At 36.8% G+C, this 8,625-nt stretch overlaps 1 long non-coding RNA gene across 1 annotated transcript; it reads right to left on the bottom strand.

Moving 5' to 3' along the window:
• Positions 1–681: 681 nt before the first annotated feature.
• LOC110302804 lies at positions 682–5,361 on the bottom strand. Its single transcript, XR_002378844.1, has 3 exons — positions 5,306–5,361; positions 1,843–1,977; positions 682–711 (listed from the first exon to the last, which is right to left on the bottom strand). It is a non-coding gene; the product is annotated as an uncharacterized LOC110302804 (long non-coding RNA).
• Between the last annotated feature and the right edge of the window lie 3,264 nt (positions 5,362–8,625).

Raw genomic sequence — 8,625 nt, 5'->3', positions numbered from 1 at the left:
AAAATTTGCATAAATATTTAATAACCACTTTGGCCATCTGCTTCTAGAAGCAAACACTGTCAAATGTATCTCTTTCTAAAGCTTCTGAAATATCTTTTACTCTGCCAAAAATCTGAATAAAATTAAATAACCTTTTGAAAACATCACAGTGATTTTTTTTTTCCCTTGAGACAGAGGCAATTTCTCTAGCCTACACTGGCCATGAACTCACAAGAATATTTCTACCTCAGTCTCCCAAGTGCTGGATGGGATGATAGGCCTGAGCGTCATAACTGGCTTTCACCACGCTTTTCCATATGTTTAAAATCTCAAGAGGTTCTGATAACACAGATATAGGGGCAAATACAAGTCAAATTTCATCCTTTAACTTTTTGTCAATTAAAGTAAACCTATGAATGACTAGGCAAGGCTTGAAAATCATTTATATTTTTTATCATCTAGAAATGGAAAAAAAGAGACATACTCCAAATGAAGCACACATTTGGAAGTCAAGTATAAAAAAAATATTTTCTTTGATAGGATCTCTCACAGCAAGAATGTCCACAATATAGATGGTCCAAGATAGGCAGGGAGCGACCTGTGCAGGATCCTGCCTCTCAGGCACCATGCATTGCTGTATGGTTTATGTCATACCACTGACCTCTGCTACGGTAATATTTACCTTGATTTGAGGAGTTTTGTCCTGTCTCCCTCTTCCTGGCTTGGTTTTAGCTTTTAAAATAAAAGAAAAATAAACGAAAGCAGAGAACAATTTTACTAGCAAGTGTCTTGCAAGAAATAACTGTAGTCTCATAAAGGTTTATCTTTTCTGATTTGTTCCAATTTGGGATACAATAAAACCCTAAAACAAAGCTTAACATCATGTCCAGAAATCTAAATAAACTACTTTTTTTAAACCCACTCTAACAGATAGAACTTACAAATTCTTAAAGTTCAGGGCAGAGATTTCAAATGGCTCAGCATTGCCAGTGTCTGCTGTGAGTCCCTGCAGAAAATGTGCACAGGAGAACTTGGCATAACATTAGAAATGTTACAACTTTATATAATGTGACAGGATGTCCAATCTTCCAGTAAATGCCATTTAACAAAGATCAGATTTCAAGATAATCTCATTTAAATCTGAAGTTCAATATTCCCTATTGGATATAAGATTGGAGATAAAGTTTGCCTTTTAAAAGTCTGCAACAGTTTTGCTTCACATGCATTTTATAGGCTAAACTGCAAGCACACTTGGAATGCTATAGTATCTTGGAAAATAATATGGTAAGCTTTAAGTTTTCCAGCCAAACTTTGTGCTCGGAAAACACTAACAGAGCTACCAAAAATATAGTCTGTTCGCTTAAAGTGCATTTATTTCGTTCTTTAAATTCAAACTTGACTTTTATAAAAAAATGAAATTTTGTATGTATACATATAGCTTGTAATTGGGTGGGAGGGGATTTTGGTTAATTACTTCGTGTTGTTCTTTATCATATCAAGACAATATCTCAACATTCTAGGTTTGGATTTGGTAATTTTCTGAACTCTCTGTTAGTTTTCTATTAAAATCTATGCAAATAGGCTGTTTTTAAAATCGAAAAAAATCTTATTTATTTATCAGGAACAAGTTGGATATCTATGAAACTTGTTAAGTATTTCAAAACTTGTAATTTCCTGACTGAAAAATAATACTTCATATGAGTCCATTCCTCCAATCTGAGTAACCCATGGCCAAAATCATGGTGTTTAAATGCCAATAGAGACAGCCTTCTTTATTTTCATGATATAATAACATGTGTTGCATACTTTCATTCCTGTGAAATGTAAATCATGTTTATCAGAAGGTTTGAGCTAATTTCTCACCTGAAAATGTGTGTTCCACTCAGCCCCATGTCTCCATAGGAATCTCCCCTTATGTCAGGACTAACCCTGGGGCTGCTGAGTTCACATCAGGTAGGATCTCCTCTCTCCTCTGAACTTCACATCATGACTTCTACTCTGTAAAATGGGAACAAGTCTTACCCTCAAGGAATGTTGGGAAGATAAAATAAGATGTTCCACAAAAAGAGTCCAGGGTAGCGCCAAGTACACAAATGGTAGCTATTAAAAGTTGAACCAAAAAGATTATGCTGTTACCAAATGAGAGATTTCTTTTTAGGTCACATTTTCAGCTTAGGAATGACTCAGTGTGCCAATGGAGGTTTAAAGTGTCCTCTTTTAGTTCAGTGCCATGAGAGCTAGACTGATCCCTTCTGTGATTCATCTGCTAGGCAGTAGAGAGCTGAACATTCTGCCATTGCAAAGCGAGCAAGTTCTTGCTTCACTGAGCAATGGTGAGTTGGACTGGGGTCTGTGTTTCCAATGATGAACAGGTTAGAAGCAAGGAGCAACCCTTAGATGACGGCCAGTAAAGTTAACTAGGAATCCTTCTCACGGGAAATCTAATCATAAAAGCAGAATACTAAAAAATGATGTAAGCTAACAAAAAAATTTAAAAGCTAAGCAGATAAAAATCCAAAAGTCAAATATGAACTAAGAAAGCCCCAAAATACAATTTAATGTGGGGGGGGGGGAATAAAAACAATCAATTTTCAAGTAGGTGGCCCTTACTACTTGTCCAAATCCAAAGGTGGAGAGTTTTTAAAATTTTGCTTCCAATGAGCAGAGTATAAAAGAGGAGAGTGAGAGGAAGAGAAAATTTTCAGTGGAGAAATCTGAGCTACATTGCCTAACCTGGGTGATGGAGCAGCAGCACAGCCATGAGTCATGTACAGTCTAACAGTAAGGAAAACACAGCACACTGAGGTCCAGCGGTACCTGGTAAAACACCTATCAGCATCCCTTAAAAACACCAAGAGCTTGCCATCTAAAGGTCAAACTGTGACAAAACAAGAGAAAGTTGAGAGGGCAGACCAAGTAATATGGAATCCTGGGTAGAATTTCAGACCAACAACAACAAAGAAGGACTTTAGTGGGGAAAAAACCAAAAACCAAAAAAAAAACCCCTTGTGTCATCTGAATAAAATCTGAGATTTAGCCGTTAGTAATGTGCCAGGATTGGTATCTTACTGCGACAAATGCATTTTGGGTAACATAAAATACTAAAAGCTGAGGAGAGTTTTGCATAAATCTGAATGTATCCTAAAAATTACAAGATTATTTTGAGATGAAGAAAACATTTATGAATCAAGAATTTTGGGTGGAGGGGTGTTGAGAAGCCAGGTAACGTTCTTCTCACCAATTCTTCTGAGCTGAGATCAATCCCTTGGACCTACCTACATGGAGGGTAGAGCAAACCAGTGTACCAATGACATCCCCTTCCACACACACACACACTCTCTGTAGTACCTGAGTTCCCGCACCCTTTGATACACACACTACACTAAAACAAATGTAAATAATGGAAAATTGAAATATCTGTGTTGAAAGACAGGTAATTCATAAAGTGGTTATGACAGTCATGATTACACGGATCAGAGAGCCAGATTAGGAGAGACCAAAAATTAAGTGTACAGGTTAGCAGAGAAATGAAACTGTAGTGAAAGTTTTGAACATTCCTTTCTCTTCTTCTAATATCAAGTAGGCAGCTAAAAATGAAGGTGGGGTAAAATAGTAGAGTGAATTTGAATACAATGTCTATATTAAGGTTTTTACAATCCAAGAACAAGACCTTTTCAATGTCCTACCAAACACTTAATCCTTGACCTTCCAATTGTGCATAGACCAGAATGAAAACTAGCACATGGCAAAAGTACATAATCTCAAAAATAGAACAAAATCATAAGTTATAGTATATTACACCGCCATATCAAATGGGTAAAAGTATAACAAAGAAGTTATAATACATAAAACTGCCATACCAAATGGATAATAAGATGTCAAAAGCACACGTACACGTACATGTGCACACATTACAATAAGTTCTAAAATGTCCTCTGTCACCCATTGAAACATGAGGAAAACAATAATGATATAAAAATCTGGAAATTATCATAATTAGAGTAGAAACCTAGCATTTAACAAATCAGAATACCATGGGATTACTAAGCTCAAGATGTGAATATTTTAGGAAGAATGGAAATGAGGGAGGAATTTGAAGAGATATGAGTACTGAAAAGAGACCTGCTGATATACTTATGGCAATAAATGTAAATATGTCAATAAGGAGTTTTTTCCACAAGTCATCTTTTCCATTTGTACAACAATTAGTAAAGAGCTGTAGTATAGCATGATGATCTGTAAATGTGACCAGAGGAGTCATAGGTCTCCTAGTTGTTACTCAGCCTTTCATTCTGGTCTGTGTGCAGGTCAAGGATTAAGTGTTTGGTAGGACATTGAAAGGGTCCTGTTCTTGAATGCGGTCCTGAACAATACTCCAAAGTGCAATACCCCAGAGAGACACCAGAGATGTGCTTGTAAGTCCACAAGAACAGAAATGTATTCAAATAAGAAGATACAAAATTGAGAAGAAAACACATAGTTGAAGGGCTACTTGTTAGAACCTAATATCATACATAGTCAATGACAGATGATGTCTTGAATAGGGTGAATGCTGATAAATGCTTAAGAAATCTCACACTAAAAGAGGTTTCCAATCAAGACATACTGCTAACTAATGTTTCAATTTAATGAAGAATCTCAAACTAATGAACAAAAGGTAGAATTTTTCTACACATCATAGAAGCCTCAGGAAAGTCAGATTCTTACACATGAAGAAGTATAAATTAAAATCTTTTTGAAAAAGAGGAGTGGAAGTCTTGGCATATCTTTGATTTAATCTTGGCAACTGAATAGAATCATTTTTGCTACATTTCGTTGGTTGGAGGCAGATCACAAGTCAACCCAACTGTAAGTGGGAAGAACTCCTATCTACTTCAAACTGGTGTAAAGTAAATTACCACCATATACTGCTTACATTATTTTCACATACACAACTCATTCAGTTTGCTATGGTTTAGACATGAAGTATCATCAAGAAAGGCTCAGATATTAAAGATTTGGCCTCCAGATGGCAGATTAGGAGATCTGGTCTTTGACATGTGACCAGGTCAGGAGAACTATGGGAATCTCATAACATGATGGCATTGTTAGGAGGTGATGGAAATTTTGGAGGGCAGGGCTCTACCACATCCTTCCACCAGGATGTACCTGGATTACAAATGACTACAAAAAACTTAAATCAGTGACCATGAACTGAAAGTTCTGAAACCATGACTGCAAATACAAATGACCTTCTTTGAAATGGTTTCTCAGGAATTTGTTACAGTGACAAAAAGAAAAAGAAACACATGAGTAGCATATCAATTTTAGGACCCCAATAACTAACCTCTACTATGACATGAGGCTTTGGCTCAATGTCTATGAACTCTGTATCAGGCCTGCATTCAGATGAGACTCCTCAAATGTAGTTCCTTGGGTAAAGCTCCTTGAGTTCCAGAAAGAGTGAGTCTAGAAGAAATTGGCTTATGTTATTAGGGAGTTTGAAAAGTACATGCAGTTAGCAAGCTGGAGATCTAGAAGAACCAAGGGCATAGTTCTAGTATGAGACTAAGGATCCAAGAAGCAAGAAAGCCACTGGCATAGAGACAATCTGACAGTCAGCCTTGGAGCTTAGGAAGAATCAATATCACAGTTCAGTTTTAAAGGCAAGGGGGAAAGTGCCCCACCTCTAAGTTGAGTTAATTAAAGGGATAGAAGAGATCCTACTTTACACGAACTCAACAGACCCAGAATTAGCCCTGACATAGGAGATTCCTAAAGGAGACAAAGACCTGAGCAGAACACACATTTTCAAGTCTCTTATTCTTGAGAAAGAATAAGAGACTTTTGTTAGATTGAGACATTCTGTTTATTGGATGTGTCTCACATATATTAAGGAGGGAAATGTGCTTTCCTAATGTAAATGTTAAACATACCCCCAAATGCCCTCTCTGAAACACTCAGAATAGTGTTTGATCAAATATCTAGGAACCCTGTTGTCCCATCTGACATACACAGTTAGCCATCACACTGTGAAATACCCAGTATAGTATAGCAGCACCACATACTTGCAATACACATTCACATTTCACAGAGGTACAAACAGGCACCATCTCTAGTACTTTGGAGCTACATCAAGGGGCAACTTTCTGTTCCCTTTATTGGGATTCATGGGCACGAGAGACAATTACTCAGTGGCTCTTGGTTATCTTCTGGACTCCTGACCCTGTTATCTTTATCATATGTCCTCTTCCATAGACGTGACCCACGTTTACAGTTGAGTCAACATTTCTACCTTCATCCGGCTTGTAAGAGCTCAGAACATTCAAAGGACTCTCTTAAAATTCTGTAGTCATTTTTAGTTCAGTTTGATACAGTTCTGTTCAAAATGTGGTGGCCCTTATTCTCACACATGTATTTCCCCTTCTGAAAGAGAAAAGTCATCCAGCACATGCTTTAGACATTGGCACCTTTAGTGTGAGTGGTAAGTCTGTGTGTGTACACACATACACACACACACACACACACACACACACACACACATCCAATTAAAAGTACAAAAGGAAGCAATCAATGGAACTGAAAAGTAAAATGAAACTCCTCATTTGCATTCACAACTTACTCCCAAGAACCCTAAGGAGTATGGTAGACCAAGACTTGTTAGCCGAAACACATCAAACACTCATGGGAATAAATTTTTAACTCTTAAAAATCTCAGAAGAAAGTTTGACATAGGAATTGCTGTAGACTGAGCATTGGTGTCCCTCAAAACCTCATGTTGCATTCTTCCCCATCAGTATGATGACAGTCAGAGACGAACCATTTGGGAAATGAGTAGGTTATTAAGTGGAACCCTCACGAGTACTTACCTTGTATGAGGAATCCCAGAAAGTTTTCTTATAATTTCCTTTCTTTACAAAATAAAAGTTCTGTGGTCCAACAATGGGTTATCACTCAGATCCTGACCATTGATGGCTGCCACCCTGATTTGAGACTGCCAGCCTCTAGGATTATGAGAAATAAATGTCTATTATTTGTATGCCACCCATTCTATTATACTAGTATGGTGTGTTCTCTGTAGCAGGATAATTGTGTGTTCATGTGTGTGTGCTCAATAATAAGGCATAATGACTTACAAAACAAAAGGAAATTATCTTCTCAAAAAACAAATTGCAGTTGAAAAAGTCTGAAGTGCTGAGCTTAAAGTCAAAAAGGATGACTTTAAATTAACATTCTCTTATCCATTTGGGTCTACATTTGATTCAAGGAGGCAATGGTTTGAGAAGATACACAGTAAACATTTAGAAACATTTAGAAAGTTTATTTAGCAGTTCTATTCCTAGAAAATAAGTTCAACGAAGCTGTTAAAATTTGATGTACAACAATGTTTGTTGAAGTACCATTTTTGTGTAAGAATGCTAACGAAAATATAACTTCTAATGAAGAAAAATCACAAACACTTGCCATTTCCAACAATAGAGTAACTGCTAAGTAAATCATGAAACATACATTACTTAAGAATTTAAAAACTAATAACAATTATGCTTTCATGAAGTAGAAATGAGGTCATGATAATGCAAACCATGTAAAATGTGATTCCAATTTAGTTTTAAATTTTTACACAGGAAAACTTACAAGGAAATAAATCAAAATATTAACACTGTTTCTGTGTACTGCTATTGTGGTCAATTCTTATTTTCTTCTTTCTTCTATTTTTTTGTTTTCCTACCATAAGCACGCATTATTTTAATAAACAGAAAACAATAGAAACAATAAATGCAGACTGAAGTGATGTAGTATTAAAAGGCTTTCTTTGAGCAATTGCACAAGAAAAGGCTGAATTCTTAAAACAAAGCCTCTAAAGAAAAAGTGAGCATCTCAGCTCAGATGGGAAGGCAAGAATCCAATCTGTGAAGTACAGAGAAAAGATTCCAAGTGAATAAAAACAGAGACAGTTACCTCAGGTGGGTGGTTTTCTATTTGGCACAAGGTCCTTTTATTCATACCAGATCTTGCCCAGAAGCAGTAAAATAAAAACAACCAAAGGCAAAAATGATGTTAATGCAGAGAGAATGGGAAAGGATACTGGCGCCTGCTGCCAGCATGTCTTTATCTAGACTTGCCTAAGGTCTTCATTCTGTAGGCTCCACAGCAACAGTAGATTTAAGCAGCATTTGAAAAATCACCTGAGACTAAGGTCAAACTCGACACTATAACTTTCATGACTTGTTGCATTTAAATATGAGAGAGGCTGGGAAGATCAGTCATTAAGAACACTTGTGACTCAATCAAGGATTCCAGCATCCTTGGAGGGTAGCCCACAAACGCCTGTAACAACTCAGTTCCAAGGAATCTGATGTCATTTCCAGTTCTCTTCAGGTGCCCACAAACACATTTGTGAATACACTCACAGAGACAGGCAGACAGACACACGTATTCTCATAATTTAAAAAAAAAAAATTAACATGAGAAATTGTATGTAGTCTTGTAAAAATAAGGTAAACTCATTAATTCTTCACAAATTCACTGGCCGTCTCTATTAAAATCCTAAAAAAAAAAACAAAACAAAATAAACAAACAAACAAAAGCCGGGCATGGTGGCGCACGCCTTTAATCCCAGCACTCGGGAGGCAGAGGCAGGCGGATTTCTGAGTTCGAGGCCAGCCT

Source organism: Mus caroli, chromosome 10 (assembly GCF_900094665.2).
Source record: "Mus caroli chromosome 10, CAROLI_EIJ_v1.1, whole genome shotgun sequence".
Classification (NCBI taxonomy): domain Eukaryota; kingdom Metazoa; phylum Chordata; class Mammalia; order Rodentia; family Muridae; genus Mus; species Mus caroli.
The sequence above is the reverse complement of the archived record's forward strand: the minus strand, read 5'-3'. Positions and strand labels throughout refer to the sequence as shown.